The sequence below is a fragment of the Balaenoptera ricei genome, chromosome 1 (genome assembly GCF_028023285.1).
Source record: "Balaenoptera ricei isolate mBalRic1 chromosome 1, mBalRic1.hap2, whole genome shotgun sequence".
Lineage (NCBI taxonomy): Eukaryota > Metazoa > Chordata > Mammalia > Artiodactyla > Balaenopteridae > Balaenoptera > Balaenoptera ricei.
The window spans coordinates 18,861,062-18,879,784 of NC_082639.1; positions in this window are offsets into that span (position 1 = coordinate 18,861,062).

Genomic DNA, 18,723 nt, shown 5'->3' on the forward strand with positions numbered 1-18,723 from the left:
TATCCGAGAGCTTTCTAAGTGCCAGGTTCTAAGCCAAGCACTTTCCCATATTATCTACTTTAACCCCCGCGAGCATCTGGTGGGTCTGTCCTGTTATTCTCTACATCCTTCACGCGGGGAGTGACAACCTCCAGAGCTTCATGGGCTTGCTCCTGGGAAAGCTGGTCCCTCTGGTGCCAAAGCCTGTAGTGTGTTTGTTACCAGTCACCCAAACAGTAATCGCTTTCAAATAGAGGAACCAGCCTCCCCACAGAATAGTCTACAGCCATTAAAAACGATGTTGCCAAGGCATATGTAGTGACTCAGGGATGTTTATAATACACTCAGTAGCAGAAAAGCAAGTACCGAAATATGGGCCCATTAAAGAAATGTGTGCCTATAGGTATGGATAGTTTTGGAAGGATATACATCAATATGTTAGTGGTTGTTATCTCTCAGTGATGAGGATATTTTTAAAAGGTTTTCTTCTTTTTGTTCATGTTTAATTTCTAAATTTAAGTAAGTAATCCTAAACTAAATTAGTCATGTTAGTTTCTAATTAATATGTCTTGCTTTTCCAGTAAGAAAAGTCACTTTATTCTAAAAATAATCATAGCTCTTCTTTATTAAATATGTTATTTTCTGTTCTTCCACAACTCTCAAGGGAGGTATTGCTTCCTCTTTTCAGAAGAGGAAACTGCCATTCTGAGAACCCAGAGAGCTCATGCAGGTGCTGGATTCTGGATTCAGACCCAGGCCTGACTGACTCCATGACCACACTGCCTCTGGGTAATTGCTTTGTTCATTCTCTGGGTCTAAGTGACGGACCTGGTGACCGTTGGTCAACTGTGACCCAGCCCGTGAAGTAGGACCAGTTATGTTGCAGAGAGCATCCTGGGGCTCATCTCTGGTTGGATGCTGGCGCTCAGTTTGGATCCCAGCAGTTTTGGGGAGAGAGACAATGCCTTTTCACAGGACTTGGTTGCCCAGTGTTTGGCCCTGGGTACAGACATTCAGAAATTTCAGGATACTTCTGGGATTTGCCTCAGGCTTTCAACTCAATCAGCACTTCTTAACAGGGGCTCACAGAGGCCATGTTCAGACCTCAAAGGCAAGGAAGATGGAAGAGGTCTCACATGGGAGCGCACTTAAGTATCTTTGAATCTCCCTTGAAGCTGTGACTTCATCTGACCAACTGCAGTTCTTTCAGACCCGGAATCCCACTGAACTGGGAGCAGTTTGGCAGGGGGCACAGAAGTGTCTTCCTTTGCCACCTGCTCCACATGTTTGGCTCATCTGAATCTGGCACCTGTTCTTTTTTCTAAATAAATAAATAAATAAATAAATAAAATTTGTTGGCTGCGTTGGGTCTTCGTTGCTGCGCACGGGCTTTCTCTAGTTATGGTGAGCGGGGGCTACTCTTCATTGTAGAGGGGGCTACTCTTTGTTGCAGTGTGCGGGCTTCTCATTGCGGTGGCTTCTCTTGTTGCGGAACGTGGGCTCTAGGCGTGTGGGTTTCAGTAGTTGTGGCACGTGGGCTCAGTAGTTGTGGTGCACGGGCTTAGTTGCTCCGTGGCATGTGGGATCTTCCCAGACCAGGGATCAAACCCGTGTCGCCTTCATTGGCAGGCAGATTCTTAACCACTGCGCCACAAGGGAAGTCCCCACCTGTTCTTTTTGACAAAATCTGCCACATGCTTGCTCTCCCTTGCTCCCTTCCTCCCACCCTATGATTTCAAGTTAGGAAATTGTGTGTCTGCATCAATACCTTGCTGCATCAATACGAAAGGACATTTTGTGACCACAAAGGTCAGGTAAGTTGCATCTCTCAAAACCTTAAAAGACGTCATCTTGAAAAAATGGAAGAAAGATGAAAGAGAAAATCTCAGCCAGTTACCATGACCTAGCCTCTGTGCAGGTCCTCAGGGTGTTGCTTCAGTTTCTTTCTGGTATCTCAAATACTGATAATAAGTCAATTCTGGAATAAAATGCGTATATCTCTATTGAGATCTCTTTATCTCAAACAGTATTCAATAGCATTAATATTTATTTGAGTCCTTGTTACACAGCAGGCACTACAGTTTACATATATTATAGTATTTAGTACACACAACAACCCCATGAGGTGGGTATTAATATCTTTTTTAACAGATGAAACTCTGAGAGGTAACATTGCTTGCCCAAGGTCACACAGCTAGTTAGTGACAGGGCTGGGATTTGGACTTCAGTCTGGCTGTCCTCAAAGCCTGTGGGTATAAAACATCTGCTACTCAGCCTTCTGATGGTTAAGGGCAGACGAAAATAAAATGTCCCGGTCTTGATCACTTCCTGATTTGCAAAGATCATAGCATTAAACTCTCACCAGTGCTGCAGTGCCAGCTTCCTCTTTGGTGGAAGCAGTGGTGCTGGTAAATGTTTAATGCCTGGGTCTTGTGGGGCAGGGGAAGGCCCTAGTTGGTAGCATTTGCCAGTTTCTGTGGTATAGATAACTCCACCAAGGTCAATTTCAATTTGAGGCCCTAAACACAAAGTTGGGAAGAAATGCCCACAATGGGCTCTCCTGAGTCTGCAGGAGACTGCTTCAACACAACACAGAGTGGAAGAACCAGAACTGAGCTCTTCCATGTTTGGAACAAACTACATCCCAAGCCCTAAGTGGCATATGGGGCTTGTATTGAAGTCTCTGGTCCATAGCGTGAGACTCATGATCTCTTATGTGGCAGTCAAAGGTTTTTACAATGGGGCCTCCACCTACCTTTTGAACCTCTCTCCAGTTCTCTGTGCTCCACCCACACAGAGAGTCCTCCTGGAGTCTCTCTCTCTCTCTTTCTCTCTCTCTCTCTGTCTCACTCTCGTTCTTTCTCTCTCTCTCTCTCATCTTTCAAACACTGCACCTGGGATTCCCTTCCCAGGCTTATCTTCCCCCTAGTCTTCTAGTCTTTTAGTCGACTCCTATTCTTGCTTCCTGTCTCAGCTCATGAGTCACTTTCTCAGGGAACCTTCCTTAACCCCTGACACTGTTTTGTTCCCAATCCCTCTATATGTCTCCTTTGGCAGTACTTAATCACCATTTCATAGAAATCATTTTTCTGCCTTTAATATCTCTCCTCCTGGATATATCCTCAAGGCCTGGCACATAGTAGGTATTCAATGACGAATGAGTAACAGACTTTTAATGTCTGGGGCTTAGTCAACACATTTCCAGATGCCCAAGACAACTCAGCCCCACTCCTGGCTCTTAGCTGACACATGATAATCACTCTGTAAATATTTACTAAGCTGAACTTGGCATATGACTGATAATTGAAAGACCTCAGTATCTCTTCTGAAAGTATGACTTCACAGTCATACCTCCCTCCATAGATGGGATTTTACAATCATACCTCTTCCATTGACCCCGAGAATAATGTGTATAAAACCACATTACTGTATGATGACTTACAGCTTCCCTCTTTCCTTCCTGGGCCAGCAAAGGGTCCAGGAAGGTTGGATCAGCGGACATTGGAAAAGGTAGGTGAGGAGGAAAAAGCTAAGAGCCAACTGGGGCTTAGGTGTTTGGAGAAGAAAGAAGCAAGTTTAGGAGACAGCTACCATGACTATGAGATGAAGAGAGAGATGGAGAAAATGGATTTTAAAATTTTTGTTCTGTGTTAGGACTGGAATATGTTTTAGCATTTTTTTTTTTCAAGAGACTAAAGATTTTAAATGGGTTGAAACTACTGTTGTTTTGACTGCTGTTTTTCTTGCTCTTGTTTTAATGCAATGCTGTCGGGGGTTGGGGGGAGGCAGGCCTCAAAACAAGAACAGGAAAGCCCATTTTTATATGGTAGTATTACTGAAGACTTTATCAGTGGTAGGGGCAAAAACCCCAAAATGGCTTCAGCCAAAAAGGAATTCTGCAGGCTCACCAGACTGGGAAATTCAAGAATGGATGTGGCTTTGGGATGGCTCTGGCAGAAAAAGATTCTGATTGGCTTGGCTTGGGTCACATGCCATTCCCTGAACCAATCAAGGTGGTCAGGGAGGATGGAATAGTCTAACTGGCTAGTCTCAGTATTGTGCCCTGGGGTGCGAGGGATGAATGGAACACCCTGATTGACAGCCCCTCCAACCATGTGGAGTGGAAGATGGGCAACGCCCCAAAGAATGGATGCAGAGGAGACAAACAGCACATAGCCACTACAGAGGGTTACATATGAGGAGACGTCAGAGATCATCCACACCAACTTCCCACCCTGGAAAGATAGGCACCCAGATGCTGCTTGGAACCCTCCAGTGATGAACCCTCACTACCTTTCGGGGCTGTCAGTTCTGTTTCTGAACAGTTCCAGTTTGGAAATTCTCCCTTAAATTGATCTAGCTCCTTGTAATTTTCGCCAGTCATCTGACTCTTCCTTTTGAGGCCTCCCCAAATAAAACAAAGCCCATCCTTTCCATGTCAACATTTCAAATGTTAAGGTCTCCGGAACTTTCTTATTGGATGGTGCAGGGGTGACAGCCAGTTTCCTTGGGATAAAAGCACCAGCCTGGAAATCTGGAGGCCTGAGCTCCAGCCCTCATTCTACCTTTAATGCAGAATAGTGGCCGCCCTGGGAGCAGGTGTATGCTGTTCCCATTTCACAGATGATTATACCCAAAATTCATATTTGAAATCCTAACCCCCAAAGTGGTGGAATTTTGAGATGGTGCCTTTGGGAGGTAATAAGGTCATGAAGGTGAAGCCCTCATGAATGGGATTAGCACCCTAAGAAGAAGGGACACAAGAGAGATCATTTTTCTCTCGGCCATATGGGGATATGAGGAGAAGACTTCTGCCATCTGCAAACCATGAAAAGCGCTCTCAGCAGGAATAGAATTGGCTGACACTTGATCTTGGATTTCTCAGCCTCCAGAACTGTGAGAAATAAATGTTGTTTAAGCCATCCAATCTATGGTATTTTGTTATAGCAGCCTGAAGTGACTAAGACAGATACTGAAGTAAAGGGAAGCTAAAGGGCATGCCCAAGGTCACACAATTGGAAATGGGGAAGCTGGAATTTGCAGCCAGGACCACATGATTCCAAAGCTTCCAGTCTTTATCACCCTATGGCCTTAAGCAAGTTACATCCTTTCTCTGGGCCTCAGTCTTCTCATCTGTAATTTGGGAACTTTAGTGTGCATTAGAATCACCTGGAGGGTTTGTTAAACCACAGATTGCTGGGGCTCATCCCTAGAGTCCCTGATTCAGTGTTTCTGGGGTGGGGCCTGAGGATTTGCATTTTAACAAGTTCCCAGATGCTGCCAGTCTGGGTTCCACACTTTGAGAACCACCATAGTAATTGATTCCAGCTCTAACATACATGTCGCAGGGTGGGAGAATTTTTACCTTTCCACTTAGCTTGGCTTAGTCCTTTATTAAATGGTGTGTGTGTGTGTGTGTGTGTGTGTGTGTGTGTGTGTGTATGAGAGAGAGAGAGAGAGAGAGAGAGAGAGAGACAGTGCAGGCAGCAGGAACTTAGCTCCACAGTAAAGTTAATTGAAGGGAAATTCAAGAAGTAGGTAAATAAATGGGGATAATGTGGAGTAGATGTCCAGTCAGATTTGAAGGGAATCAAAAGGAACAGGCTCAGAATCCTATAGGTTTTCTAATTATAATAATTCCACTTATTGAGCACCTACTATGTGCTACTGCTTTCATTCCTTTATCTCAGCTAACTCTTACAGCCAGTCTATAAGGTAAGTATCAATACTGATGCTTTGCCAATGGGAAACTGAGGGTCAGAAAGGTTAAGAAACTGAGCTAATGGGAATATAATAAGGTACAGCTGCTGTAAAACACATTCTGGTGGTTCCTCAAAAGGTTACATATACAGTTATGATATGACTCAGCAATTCCACTCTTAGGTACATACGCAAGAGAACTGAAAACATGTCCACTCAAAAACTGTACATGAATATTCAGAACAGCATTATTCATAGTAGCCCAAAACTGGAAGCAGCCCAACTTTCCATCAACTGATGAAAGGATGAACAAAATGTGGTATATTCATACAACAGAATACTATCCAGTAATAAAAGGAATTATGTATTGATACATACTACAACATGGGTGAACTTTGAAAACATTATGCTAAGTGAAAGAAGCCAGACACAAAAGGCCACATGTTGTATTCCACATGTATATCCCATTTTTTAAAAAAATGTGGACCATTTTTAGTCTTTATTGAGTTTGTTACAATATTGCTTCCGTTTTATGTTTTTTTGGTTTTTTGGCCACAAGGCATGTGGGATCTTAGCTCCCCAACCAGGGATTGAACCCACACCCCCTGCATTGGAAGGCAAAGTCTTTAACCACTGGACCTCCAGGGAAGTCCCTGTGTATCCCATTTATATGAAATGTCCAAAATAGGCAAATCTATAGAGACATTAAGTATATTAGTGGTTGCCAGGGGCTGGGGGAAGGCAGGAGAATGGGGGAATGACTGCTAGTGGGTATGGGTTTTTTTTTTCAGGTGATTATAAAATGTTCTGGAATTGGTGGTGATGGTTGCAATGACTTTCTGAATATATTAAACATTGTACACTTTAAAAGGGTGAATTTTATAGTAGGTGAATTATATCTCAAATAAAGAGGGGGTAAGCGTTCCTAAGGGTACACAGGTAGAGAGAGATGGAGCTGGGATTTGAATCCAGGAGCTTATGGCAGCCTGGAAAGAGCCCGTGGTTACCCATCTCGGCTCAACCCTTAATCTTTGGCAAGGCCCCTCCTCCTTCCCTTCTGGCCTCAACCTCTCCTGCTTCGGGCTGAGGGGCGTTGGAACCTTCTGGCCCTGAGGTGAGAGGACTCCAAGTCTGGCGCTGCCCCATTCGATGGGCCCGGGCGGGGGCGCAGAGGGAGCGGGGGAGGAGGGGCAGGACCGCTTTCCTCCGAGAACACCCTGTCCCTTTCCTGTAAGAACTGCCAGGCTCATTCCAAACCTGCCTTTATCGCTCCTTACCGGCCTGGGAAAGCCCCCAGGCACTCGACAGCGGTTCCCAGGTGTGCAGGCCGGCGGGCGTGCAGGGACCGAGGCTGCGCGTGCAGAGACCCGGCGGCCCGCCCCTCCTTCTGGGAAAGTGGAGGCGGCCAGGCGGGCACCTGAGGCCCCAGATCCGCGCATCTCCGCGCCGAAGTCTCGCCTCCCACCCGCTTCTTCCATCCGCCCCCTTGCCGACCTACTGTGTGCTATATCCTCCTGGAGTCTCCTTCCTCCCTTTTATTCTTTCTTTCTCTCGTATCTGTTTATTTTTAATAATGAATTTTTAATTACACACGCAATAGATGAATACGTTTTCCTTTTAACACATAATCCTCTGTCCTTTCTCCTCCGCCCCCCTCCCCCGCCCATACACACCCAAGGTAAATGCTATGATCAGTTTGGGGTGATTTTTCATGAACCCATAGAAAATATATCGTGTGTCTTTGTGCGTGGTTTTTATATACATTGTTTTCTATAAATTGTCCTACTCTATCATTTTGCAACCTGCTTCTGGCATTTTTCACTCAACAAAAGTTCGTAGAGAACTTTCCACATTGGTACATAGAAACCATTTTTTTTTCTTCATTGCTCAAAGTATTTCACAGTCTGGATGTGCCATATTTTATTTAACTGATCTCCAATTGATGGATATTTAGAATGTTTTTACTTTTCCACGATGACAAGCCGCCTCCACGATCACCTTTGTACACCATACATGCTTGGGCAGATGTTCCCTGGGGTAGATAACAGAGATGTAGATCTACTGGGTCACAGGGTGTGTACATTTCATAATTTAACAGATATTGCAAATTGCTCTTCACAGGACTGAACCAATCTATTTCCTATCTGTAGTGTACATAAGATTCTCCTCTCCCCAACATCCTTGTCAACCTTTGATCTCGTCAAACTTAAATTTTTTTGCCAATAGTGTTTTCTTACTGTTGTGCTAATTTGCATTTGTACGGGAGTTTTCTGAAAGTTCCGGGTTGCTGGTGTGGGGAAAGAACCCAGGAATTGGAATTAGGTGGCCTGAATACTAAACCCACTCTGTCAACATCTGCTGTGTGACCTTGAGCATACCAGTTACCTCTCTGATCCAGGGCATGTTCATATACACGATCTCTCTGCAATCTGTATTTCTCTTGCTGCCTGAGAATCTTGGTTATAAGCTTTCTTTTTTTTTTTTTTTTTTACCACCTTCTGGCTGTGTGATCTTTGGCATGCTACAATCTTTAAGTCTGGGATCTTTATCTGTAGAAAGTATAAGCTTTCTTTTGGGTTCCCTGTTTCTTTGTTTCTGGGACCTAAGGTTTCTTGGTCCCCAAGGAACCCCTTCCTCCCTCTCTGCTCACTGCCAGGACTCTGAAATGCATGGGTAAGGCACGGTGTCCAGAAGTTCCCATTAGAATGCACATATGTGCCCACCAGTGGACAAATCTTCAACTTGCCCATTCTTCACTGAATTCCGACCAGCTTGCTGCAGGCAACAGGGGCAGGACACCAGATAGAAAGGGCTTTATTATTATTTTTTCTTTTGTAAAACTTTACTGTAGAAAAGTAAAATCTGCTAGGTGTAGAAAATTATACAGAAAATTTAAAAAACACAACCCCATTCCCTAAAGAGACTCACTGCTGTCTATCTTTGATTTATGTGTACATAGATAGGTATTTTAATACACATTTTGGTACTAATTTTTCACTTAGCATTATATGATGAGCATGTCATTTAAAACCTGTTTTTAAATCTTAATTTTTTTTTTTTTTTAACGACTGTTTTCAGAAAAGTTGTACCAGTTTGGGCTCCCATGAGAAGGTGTGGATGGGTAAGCTTTGAAAGGAGCAACATGGCCCTCACCCACTTGGACACCCACTGTGGTCTCTAAGGAACAGAAGACTATCTGGGAGGGATCTCCTCTGAGAGGGCAGTCAGAAGAGCCCCAGGTACCACCTCCAGCCTTCAAGCGCACTGGATCCCCCAAAAGCTTTCTTAGGAAATCAACTGCATTTCACAAGCGTGAGCACCAGGGGGAACCACACACCAAAAGAAAGTGACCCTGACTGTGATAAGTTGTGTTGAACCGAGAGCTTTCTGGAAGCACTCCAAGGTAGAGAGAAGGCCATCTCTCCCAACTTCCTTGATATTCTCCTTACTGGACCTCCTGCACCCCCTGGGGAGGGTTACCCTCAGATGTGCCCATAGGAAGCTCTGGGAGTTGGAGCGGCACGTCTGGAAGCGCCAAGGCAGGGTACAGGATCGTGGTAGGAGCGCTGGTCTGCAGCTTCCCCATTGTGTGTCTTTGGGTCAATTACATCACTGTTCTCAGTTTTTCTCATCTGTCAAGTGGGGGTGACAATTCCCTGTCCTTTTTTACTCTGTGTGTGTGTGTGTGTGTGTAACTTATGTAAAAGTACTTTGAAAACCAAGAAGGCCTACGGATTCCATCTGCAGTGGAGGCTAGAGTGTAGAGGGTAAGGGTGCGTGTAGCAAGGCTGGTTAGGTGGCTGCTATGGCAGTCCAGGGAAGAGGATGGTGCTGGGAGCTGTGGAGGTGATGAGCAGTAGTTGGATTCTGGATATATTTCAAAGGTAGAACCAATGGGATTTGTTGAAAGATTGGTTATGGGGTGTGAAAAGGAGAGAGGATCAAGGGTGATACCAGAGCTTCTGGCTTGAGCAAACAGAGACCAGTGATGCCTGGTACTTAGATGGGGAAGATGATGGGAGGATGGCTTGGAGGTGTACATCAAGTGCTCATATTTGGACATGATAAGTTTGAGATGCCTTTTAGGTCACTGAGTAAATGAGCGAAGATAGAGGTCAGAAGATTGAGCCCTGGGACTTCCCTGGTGGTCCAGTGGTTAAGAATCCGCTTTCCAATGCAGGGGACGTGGGTTAGATCCCTGGCTGGGGAACGAAGATCCCACATGCCGCAGGGCAGCTAAGCCCGTGTGCCGCAACTACTGAGCACGTGGGCCGCAATTACTGAGCACGCAGGCCACAACTAGAGAGCCCAAGTGCTGCAACTACAGAGCCCATGCACTCTGGAGCCCGTGTGCCACAACTAGAGAGCCCATGCACCGCAACTAGAGAGAAACTTGCACGCCACAACAAGGAGCCCACATGCCACAGCAGAGGATCCGCATGTCACAACGAAGATCCCGCGTACTGCAAGTAAGACCCAATGCAGCCAAAAATTAAATAAATAAATAAATAAATATTAAAAAAAAAAAAAAGAAAAAGAAAAAGATTGAGCCCTAATCCCTTTCTTGGGAGTACTGAAAAAAATCACACTACATAGCAGTGTAGACTATATCAGAGATGAAAACATACTTGACATACACTCTGCCACATCCCTTGCAGCATCCCTGGCGGACATCACTGCTTCATCATGACACTCAGAATCCTTCTCAACCCAGGGTTTTACCAGCCAAGTGGAGGTGATACAAAGGGAAAATCCCTCTATCATCCTTGGACTTGACAGGCGTGCCAAGAATGTAGATAATAAAACCATAGGTTTTTGAGTCAGAGAGACCTGGGCTAGAAAGCTAATCTTGCTACAAACTAACTTGAGACCTCAGAAAGAGTAATTTATCCTTTCTGCCTTAGTTTCCTCATTTGAAGAATGGGGTGAATTATAGTTCCTATCTCATAGGTTTGTTGTGAAGGTTAAATGAGATAATACAAGAGGTGTACTTAGCACAGCACCTGGGACACAATCAGCTCTTAATCCAGAAAAGCAGCAGCAGCAGTAATAGTTACTGGCCTGTATTATTCCAGCTCAAACATTCTAGAACATACCCCCTTCCTTGCTATTTCTGACCTCCAGGACAGAGATGTTGTAATGCTGGGGCTTTCCAGCAGGAGGCACTGTTGACATTTATTTCTCTATTGCCTGCAGAGATTCAGAAAGTCGGGAGAAATTTCCTCTGGAGGAGTGTCCTCCAAGGACTGTCCTGGCAGCCACTTAGACCCCTTTTTCCTGGTACAATAAACCGAGCTCTTTGTTCCTCCCAAACAACAGTGTCTCAGCTTTCTTCACTGGGTTTGGTCCTATTTTCTCAGATACGGTTCCTGGCCTCCTCCTGTTTATGGATTCAAGCCAAAACACTGAACCTGGCATCCCAGGCCCCAGCCAGCCTCTCCTCACTGTCTGGCCTCCCAGCTGCTGCTGATTTCCTCAAAGTGACCAGGCGTGTGCCGGTGGCCTTCCTTTTGCATGTTGTGTCAATTTGGAATGTGTCCCATGTCCTCTCTCTTCCCCTCAGCTCTGTAGGAACCCTTTTCCCAATTCTTCCTCTTCCAAGCAGGAAAGAGATGGAGGTGGGTTCCACTAACCCCACTGAGCGGACGGGACGGAAGCCAGACACATGTTCCATGAACCGCCCAGGCTCGGGTCACGGGCAAGCTCAAGGAGGAACCAGAAGCCTGGTCTCCCCAGCCTCAGGCTTGAGTGAGTCACTTGCCACCCAGACCTCATTCATCTTCAGACTCAGGCTCTCATTTGGCCTGTGATGAGCACCTGTGACTTGCCAGGCCATGTGCCCATCGCTGGGCCAGCCTGAGATGGAAGCAGACCCTGTGCCAGGCCTCAAGGGGCACAGCCCTGGGGGGACGAGACAGCACTCCAGTGGGCCACGACAGTGCAGAGCAAACGTGCTATAACGGAAGGACGGGCCACCAGGGTGCTGGGCAGGGGGTGATTTCCGGATGCCTGTGGTAACCCTCCACACTAGAGCCTCACCAAAGCACATGCCTGTTTTAAAGCGTCTATCTTGGGTCCAACTTTCTCCACCCTCAGTGGCCAAAATGGACTGTTCCTCAAACTCCATACCCCTTTCTTGGCCAAATATCACCTCCTCCCTGCTGCCTTCAGCACCCCCAACACATGCACAGGCACATACACACACACACACACACACACACACACACACACACACACACACACTGCCGCTTAGAGTAAGATGACCTCATGGGAAGGCCCTGGAAGAGGGCCAGTCAGCTGGGAAGCAGCCTCTGAACCCGCACTGCTCTTTTCCCACCCCTCCTGCTTCACTGCCCACTACCCCCTTCCACGGGTTCCCCTCCATGGTTTCGCATCCAAGGCCTGGAGAGTATCTGTCCCCAGCTTTTATCCCTCTCCACTGGCAACCCCAGTTTGTACCAGGAGATGCCAGGACTTATGGCCTGATGAACTACTGCATGCCTCTGCCGCCTGCCCTCCCTCCCTCCGTGTATGAAATCTGCAATCTTTGGCATGTGCTTGTTACACAGAATGCCACCAGTAAGTCATCAGCTGTCATGACAAACAAACGAGAAAAAGAAAACAATGAACAAATGAGAAAAAGAAAATGAAAAGCAGGCTGCTTCTCAGGGCTCTGGTGCCCCAAACCACAATGACACACCTGGTGGTTTTCGGTGGAAGGCGGCATGTCACGTGAGTCAGCTGAGTTGGGTAGTAGTTATTCTATAGGTTAATAAAAATAATTTCTTTATTTCTTTTTAAAAATTAAATTAAATTTAATTAATTTATTTATTTATTTATTTTTGGCTGTGTTGGGTCTTCATTGCTGTGCGGGCTTTCTCTAGTTGCGGCGAGCGGGGGCTACTCTTCGTTGCAGTGCGCGGGCTTCTCATTGCGGTGGCTTCTCTTCTTGCGAAGCATAGGCTCTAGGCATTCAGGCTTCGGTAGTTGTGGCTCATGGGCTCTAGAGCACAGGCTCAGTAGTTGTGGCACATGGGCTCAGTTGTTCCATGGCATGTGGGATCTTCCCAGACCAGGGATCAAACCTGCGTCCCCTGCATTGGCAGGTGGATTCTTTACCACTGTGCCACCAGGGAAGTCCCTCTTTATTTCTTCATAAAAAGATACACATTAGCTGTTAGAAAAATTAGGAACTAGACATTTTAGATACAACAAACTAAAAGCAAAGATGTATGGGTCACCTCACCACGTAGAAATGATCAATTCCTGGGAATTACACACAGACCACACACCTTTCTTTTTTTCTTCTTCTTTTACACAGTGAACTCTTACTGTAGACATCGTTTTAGAACCTGCCTTTTAAAAAAACTGAGCAATATATTGTGAGTGAAAATAGCTAACACTTGCTGAGACTGACTCTGTGTCAGGAGCTGTGGAAGCACTTTGCATGTGGAGTTTCATTTAGTCCACCGTGTGAAGTTGATTATTTACTGCCCCATTTTACAGATCAGAAAATCAGAGTTAAGTGCTCTTTCAACCTTAAGAGGCAGTTAAAAGACCAGCCTCACAGTTAGGAGGCCTAGCCTGGGAGGCGGGAGGTGAGATTCCAGCTCATCTCCCTGGTTCAGGGCCTCAGTCTTCTCATCTGAGAAATGGGGGTGTGGGGCTGGAATGACCTTCCCCAGTGGAGGGGGGCTGAAGACCCCTTCCCCACTTTCAGAGGCCACCTCCTCCGAGGCCTCACTTTATCCTCGGCCTGAGGCTGATGGCAATCACTAATATTCACTGAGCCACCTGCCAGGCCATTCTAAGGACTTTGTTTAATCCTCCCAGCAGTCCTTTTTAAAAAGGTCTGGGTTATTTTTATCCCCCCTTTACAGGTGAGGAAGCTGAGGCACGGAGAGCTAGAGTGCTTTGCCCAGCGTCATTCCATGAGTAAGGGGCAGTGTGAAGATTCAAACCCAGATCCATCCAGTCCCAGACCTGTGTTCTTAATGATTCCCAGTGGCTTTCCAATGTTTCCTCACCCACAGAAAAACAGACACTTTACATCCTAACTCAGTAAACACACGTGGTATCAAAATTTAACTGGAATACAGATTTCATGAGCTAAAAACATATCTGTACCACGTGAGATGCTCTCAATATTGTTTTTTCTAGTCCACAAAGAAAAAAAAATCCTGGCTGCAGCAGCTACATTGGGCTCAAAATGGGTCGTGACCTGTAGTTTGAAAATCATTGCTTATGCTGTTCCTTCTCTGCCCCAGGGAAGGCCTTTTTAATGGGTTCAAGGTCTTTCTCATTTGATCCTAGGAAGTAGCCAGCACAGGCACTGTGACCCTATTTCAGAGAGGACGGAACTGAGCACCAGAGAGGGGTAGGGCAGTTCCTGCCGGGGGTACCCAGAGAGCTCTGGGATTCCCATCTAGAGACAGGTCGAGGGCAGATTTGACACAGCAACTTTATTGAGCACCTGCTGTTTGCAGGGTGTCACACACCTTACAGCACAAGGTTTAGGTCAGTTAAACTTCTCAGCAACCCAGACAGCCAGGTGTGGGGGGAGGTTAGGGATACCTTGTTACAGTTGAGGCAACTGAGGCTCAGAGAAGTTGAGTGACTTGGCTAAGGCCACACAGCCCGTTAGAAGCCAGGCCTGGTTCGCGTCCCTACTTTGTTCCCGGAACCAAGCTCGGGGCCTGAAACCTAACAGACGCTCAGAGAACGTGTCCCTCTGGCTGGCCCCAGAGCCCTCTCCCTCTGCCAGGGCTCTGTGATTTCTGCCTTGGCCCCCTTTCTGGGAAGCATGGCCCTGGGCAGGGCTGGCTCCAGGGTAGTTCGGGGCTTGCTGGGATTCCACCTGGGCAAGGGTCCCTGGGGTGCGTACTCTCTGCTGACTTTCAGTTCCAGGTCCCTACACGCTAGCTCCTGGCCCTGCCCTGTCAGCTGAGAGGGAGGGATTCACACCACTCCCCTGGGCTTGGGGTGGAGGAGCCCTGCCAGCGTCTGTGCTCACTGGGCCTCTCCCACCCCAGCCGCTCCCTGCTCACCTCTCACTCCCAGGCTCAGCTCTGGGGCCTCTAGTGAGGCCCAAGCCCTCTCTGGTCCTACCTCCAGCCTGGGTCGGGGTCCCACTCCCAGGGCTCCCTCCTCGGCCTGCACTTTCCCTTGGGAGAGAGACCGTGGTGAGAGGGTTGAGCCTCAGGTTTGACCCCAGGACTGAGGTCATGCTTCCCTGGTGGAGAGGAGCAGACACGGAACCTTGCACTCTCCGTTCTTTTCGGGCTGTGCATTGTCCCTGCCCCGGAGGAGGGAAGGAGGGGACCCTGGAGTCCTAAAGCTAAGCCTCCCTTCCCAGAGCAGGAAGGGGTCTGACCCCACCCCCCTAGCAGGAAGCCCAGAGCTGACTCAGGAGGCGGTTCTAGACCTGGGAGGGGAGGAGGGGAAGGAGGGAGGGCTGGAAGCCAGGGCAGCGCGCCAACAGCTGGGCTTTGACATGGCTCTGCATGGTGTGGAAGGTGCCAAGTGTTCAAGGGGAGTGCCGTTTTCACCTCCACCCTTCTCCCTGCCCATCTGGGCCTCACCCCTCCTAAAAAAGAGCTGGCTCAACACTCCCTTCCTCCAGGAAGCCTTCCCGGGTTGACCCCACCTCACACTGCCTGACGTCACTTTGCATCTTCCATGAGGGAAGGAGGTGAGACTAAGACGAGCATGGTGCAAACTCACGGTCCATCTGGGAGCTTACACATCTCAGAAGACTTGGTCTGCCTTCCATGTCATGCACAAATGATGGGTCCCTCTTTGAAAATGACCCTCAGGACCAGTTTGTGGATGAAACATACACACACTCCCACACACACAGAGGCACACAAGTACATCTATCATCTATCATTACTTGATCATCCTATCTTGTTTTTGGCCAGGAAGAGTAGATGTTTCCAAAGTGAATTCTGGACGATGCCCATTGATGTTAACCCACCCACCTGACTCTCCCACCAGAACAAGAGAGTCCCGTGGTCAGATAGATTTGGAACCCTGAGATTTAGAGGTTAAACAATGCTAATCCTATTTCTGTACTGCAGGCTTTCAACAATCTTTTACTAGTCAATGCACATTGTGAATCTCCAAGTATCTGCAGTTTCCCAAATTTACTTGACCTTAGAATTTTTTTTATACTGGAGCCTCTCATAGGCCTAGAGTGCTACTGGGCACCCTTTGGGAAATGCTGGGATATAGAATATTCTAGAAAGGGCAGACCCAGCTGAGCAATAACTTATATCAACAATACAGCATACTTCTATGGACGGAGGGCTTACTCTATGTCAGGCTCTGTGCTAAGCCTTTACCTGATAGATCTCAGCAAATTCTCAAAACGACTGGTGAGATGAATATTATTCTGGAAGCAAAGAGGGCTATCTAAGTCATTTGATGGGTTAATTCATGATAATCTCCCAAGCTATGGATTCTGCATTATCTGGAGTGATATTCAAAATATTTATCAACCTACATGGCACTGGCCAATTTATTGGAGATCTTATTTCAAATGACAAAAGCAGGCAACATTCCACATGGATGACTTTTGCAGAGGGCTGCACCAACCAGGAACTGCCTCTGCCCCCTGGGTGGCCTTGGCCATTACCTTCTCGGTGGGAATGGCCTAGGCCACTGGTGAATGAGCCAGCTGCCCACTGCCCGCCGCTCAGTCCAGGGGAGGCCTGGGTCTCCTATCCAGAGCAGCACCGCCTCAAGGCCAGTCGCCTGGAGACGGGGGCTGGGCTGGCCAGGCTTGCCACCCACTTCCCAGAGCAAACAGTTGGATGTGATCCCCACAGGAGTGGTGCATACAGCGTGCTCCCAGCTAACGGACCCAACATGCTCATCACTGCCCAGATGAGGCCTGGTTAATCACTGACCAGAGAACAGAGGTGATTGAATCCTTGGCATACACTCCTGCCCCTCGACAGTCTGGGGGTCTTTGCAGCCTGGAGGCCAGTGTCTTCGCCCACCCTGCGAAGAGGTGCATTCGCCGTTAACTCTGGCAAGAGGGAGTTGGTTCGATTCTCTGGGTGTTGAGACCTTGGGATGGGAGCCTGGGGAGCCACAGGGTTTTTTCTGCTTGGCCGAGAAGGGAGGCAGCACCTGCCCATCTCAGTTGGCTTGAGGTGTGATCTGGTTGCAGAGGCAGAGGCGTGGAGGGCCTGGGTGCTCTGAGAAGTGCACGACGGGCAGCACGTGTGGCCGAGCCCCGGCTGGGCCTGCAAGGCTCCCTGGATAAGTCACTTTTCCTTCTGGCCTCAGCGTTCCCATCTCTCTGATGAAGGTTCTGGAGACACGATTGCTGGGGTCCCTCAGCCTGCTTGTTGGCCCTGCCCCCATTGTCGAGCACTGCCCCATTCCTCCCTCTGCCCCTCAACCAATACCCTCTCGCCTAATCAGACCCTGGCCTGTGTCTACCCTGACCATTCTCCTCTTTCCTCTCCACAAAGCCCTCTCCACTTTCCTTCTCCCAGGCAAATGCCTGATTAAACTCCCTTCTCCTCCATGAAGTCTAAAGTACCTCCGGCTACACCAGCCCCTATGCGTCTCATTCTCTCCAATGGTTCCCACATGTGGAACCACAGCCTCTGAACTTCTTCCAGTTTTCTGGAAGACTGACAGTGGCTAATACTATGTAGCACTGCCTACGTGCCAGGCACCGGAGTAAACCTCATTTGAATGTTAACTCATTTAATCTTCATGACAACTCTGCTCTTATTCCCAATTTACAGATGAATAAGGTGAGTCCAGATTGGTTATGTAACCCGCCCACAGACACACAACAAGGATGTGTTGAAGCTGGGATACAAACCCAGGCAGTGTGGCTCTAGGGCTGTGCTGTCCCATAGGGGAGGCTCCAACCACATGTGGCTATTGAGCCCTGGAAGTAAGTTTAGCCTGAACTGAGATGTGCTGTAAGCATCCAATGCACAGCAGGTTTTGAAGGCATGGTATGACACAAAGAATGTAAAATATCACATTAATATTTTTTGCATTGATTACATGATGAAATGGTATTTTAGACATAATGAGTTAAATAAAATAGATCATTAAAATTAATTTCACTTTTCTTGTTACTTCTTGATGTGACTACTCGAAAATTTAAAATTATGTATGTGGCTCATATATATTTCTATTGGACAGTGCTGCTCTAAATTCTGTGCTCAGAAACACTGTGTGGAACTACTATCTACTTCTTGGGTGAAGCGGGTGGGGCAGGTGAGGAGAGTGGTGATGGTGGTGATGGTGATGGTGGTATGTTGATGGTGGTGGTGATGGTGGTGGTGGTGGTGATGGGGATAGTGATGGTGGTGGTGGTGGTGGCGATGGTGGTGATGGTGACGGTGGTGGTGATGGTGGTGACGGTGGCGATGGGGATGGTGATGGTGGTGGTGGTGATGTTGGTGATGGTGATGGTGGTGATGGTGATGGTGATTGTGGTGATGGTGGTGATGATGTTGGTGATGGTGATGGTGGTGATGGTGATGGTGGTGGTGATGGTGGTGATGGTGGTGGTGAGGGTGGTGATGGTGATGGTGGTGATGGTGGTGATGGTGATGGTGGTGGTGATGGTGGTGATGGTGGTGATGGTGATGGTGGTGATGGTGATGGTGGTGATGGTGGTAATGGTGATGGTAGTGATGGTGATGGTGGTGATAGCAATGGTGGTGATGGTGGTGATGGTGGCGATGGTGATGGTGGTGGAGGAGGTAAGGACAGTGGGATGGAGGTGATAGTGGGGTGGTGATGGATGAAGCCATCTCATTTATAGCATCTAATATTTTAAAAGAAACATCTGTTTTTCTTAAAAAAACATATCCATTGTAAAAAACAGTTCAAACAATAGAGTGAAAATCTCCCTCTATTCTTTTACTTCAGAGATTGCCAGTGGTTTAATGGGGTGCAATCTTCCAGCCTTTCTGTAAACAGAAACATGAGGAGGATATAAACTTAAAAAATTGATGGTTTGAATTTGTAGCAGCATGGATGGACTCGGAGGGCGTTATGCTA